This window comes from Otolemur garnettii, unplaced genomic scaffold (genome assembly GCF_000181295.1).
Source record: "Otolemur garnettii isolate 467f Iridium unplaced genomic scaffold, OtoGar3 scaffold00098, whole genome shotgun sequence".
Lineage (NCBI taxonomy): Eukaryota > Metazoa > Chordata > Mammalia > Primates > Galagidae > Otolemur > Otolemur garnettii.
In genome coordinates, this window is record NW_003852493.1 from 4,953,354 (window position 1) to 4,956,454 (window position 3,101).

Consider the following 3,101-nt stretch of genomic DNA (forward strand, 5'->3'; position numbering starts at 1 on the left):
TTCTTAAACCATCCTGCAGTAGAAGTTCCTGGTGACCACACCTGGTGCATAATAGGTATTGAGGAAACACTCATAAAATCAGCAGATGCCTCTCACTCTCCTGAAGATGGTGCCATCCCCCCAGAAAATTCTTAATACATTTCATATGAATGTATGATTATTTTTAAAATCATTTTTGTGAAAAAATTATTCTTCCAGAATCTTGTGATTGGATGGGCTCATAGTAAATAACAATTATGATTGTGATTACAGACTGGAGTTTCAAGAAAACACTTCTGTGAAGTGGCAGGTTCCCCAACAAGCGACCAAGCAAAGACATTCCTCATAACTCCAAAATTCATGAAGTCACCACCTGTTATTTGACACCACAATGATAAAGCATCACAACCCCACAGGCTGCTTACATACCCTATGAACAGCCATTTTAGTGGAAGAATAGATTTAATAAAAGCCTTGTTTGGGCAGTACTGAGATTTTCTGGTCACTTTCTATTATCCCAGAACTATTATCGTTGGTCTCCATCTTTCTCCACCTGTGTTCTCCTTTTGGAACCCTTGCCTGTATATAAGTTCACTGAAGGTATCCCATCCCATCCACTGGCTTTATGATTGCTAATCTAGTCTATGACTAGATATCATCATAAACTAGTGTTTTCTGGAGTACTCACGTGTTTGTGTGTGTCTGCACCAAACCATCTAAAAAAAGTCAATGTAACCTAATCATTCATTAGCCTCATATTAACCTGAAATTTAAAAAAATAAAGAAAATAAAAGGAAAATAAAGAAGCATGCCAACAAAACAAAACAAAACTACCACTCTTACAAAAGTAAAACATGTAGAATTCATGTAGAAAGTTTGGACCTCAGATTTTCTGGAGTTGGTACCATGTTTTACATAATAATCCAGATTCCTGACTTTCATGGGGTCATCATTACTATGTGACAGCAATTAGCCAAACATGAACAGCAGTCACTTCCACTGATTAGGCATGTTCTCTCCAGTATGTCCCAGTCCCCACCACTCCCTCAGCCTGCCTGATTCATTTAAATGTAGGAGCCCTGGGACAGAAAGAGCTGCCAACCAAGGCTGGTACTACAGGAAGGTCCTGCAGTGTTTATGATACCTCCATTCAGTAGCTACTAGGAGAGAGTAAAAAGGAATATTTATTAGATATCAAGCATATGCAAATAACCCTTGCTACTAAGTAGCTCACATTCTAGAAGGAGAGAAATCCAAGAAAACAAATAATTCACATACAGTAAGATACACTCCAGGACCTAGGTAAGGAACAACTTTGTGTCTGCAACTAGCATTTCTCTGGGCAGGTACTGCCAGAGTCCTTCTAGAAGTAGGAAATATAAATTCAGACCTGGGAATCTGCATGGAGGACAAAACTTCAGAAACTAGAGGATGCTGGCACCCAAGGCAGGAATGAGGATTCTGCATACCTTAATTTCTTCCCGTGCAAATGGGGATAATAAAAGCCTCTCATTAGGTGGCTGTGAGAGTTGAATGAGTTGATGTATTAGATGAGTTAATTTTAAGCCCTTAGAGGCTATTGGCACATATAAAATGCTAGTTATTACTTTGATTTAATAACTATTACAGTAAATTTTAGACAGGCTCTAAGGTAAAAACTTGATTACAGGGGTGGTGAGACCAAGCCTGGTGTGGTTACAGGGAACATGCTCAGGTTCAGTGGTGCTCCCAGATAAGGGACCGTATATGCAGTGCAGGAGTGAGGAAGAGCTGCTGGCCTCAGACTCCAGTGGTGCTGAGAGCACCCTTTGTATTTCTGAATAGCTGTCTCCTTTGAAGACAGGGAGAATGCTTCTTTGGCATCTCTTAGCACCTTCTACAAGTTTAGCTCTTAGTAGATTATCATTAAAGGTTATTTTTTAAAAAACAAGTATATGAGCAAATGAGGAAACTTGAACTGGACTGACACCAGAGGCTTAGGAATAGCCAGAGGAAAGGGGAAATGGGCCCCAGCCAAGGGAGTAAACAGTTCCATGAGCAAAGAATATGGGGGATCTATTGAAATTATTCCTGAGTACTCACAACCTTGGGGCAATTGTGGCTACTGTGTGTATCATCCAGCCATTAGCAAAATCAGCTTCTTTCTCTTTTTATTAATAAAAAGAAAGATAGATCACTTTTTTGTACTATGCCAGGTGACCCTCAGGCTGCCTTTCTTTCTCAAATTAGGGTCTGTTCAGGAAGGCCTGATGATTCAAAGTTGAATAATTTTACCCTGTGGCAAGAAGAAAAAAGAACACTTAGAAAAACAAAGGGTGAGTGCTTGTGTCTCCTCTTCTCTGTCCCCCTGGTCTCAACCCTGAATGGCAAAGAAGAGAGGCAAGACCATAATTTGGCCAAGGAAGACAGATCAAGAGGCCGGGGTAAGTCCTTTCAGATAAATCTGCCTGTCCTGGAACTTGGCCCACTGCTGTTAAATGGCCATTTTTCTAAGAAAAATGCCTTTGCCCAACATTTTTGCAACTCTTATCCAATGCACACTGTGGCATGAACTCCTCTCCCCTTTATCCATGCTGCCAACTTCCCTCTGTGGAGCCAATAGCCTGTTTACCAGACATGGCATCAGGGACCAAGAAATCCCCAAAGCTCGGGACATGGTCCCTGGGCACAGTCCCTCAGCTGGTTTGCCTTGAATGCACAATAGAACTAGTTAGTGTCAGTGCCAAACTTTCTCTTCTCCCAAACCCCCTCATCTGTGAGGGAAGAGAGAATTGGAAAGAATGTTTCTAACCAAGAAACTTTTCACAAGGAAATACCTTTCTCTTCAGCTGGAGCAACCCCTTTCTTCAAGTCTCTGCCCGATTAGAGCCTACCTGTATGCAAGTGAGACTGGCAGCTGCCTAATTACGGGTTCAAGGGCACTGAAATGTTTCCTAAGACTCCTTCCCTCACTACTCAAATTGTGGATTCTAAGGCAAAGGTTCAAACATAAGCACCTGACTGCATGGCTTGCTGATACAGATTACTGATATAAAGGAAAAAATAAAGTGTCAGGACTGCCCACCCACCCCACCAACCCCCGTTCATTATCTCTAAAGGGAGAACCAATCCTGAGAACAGAG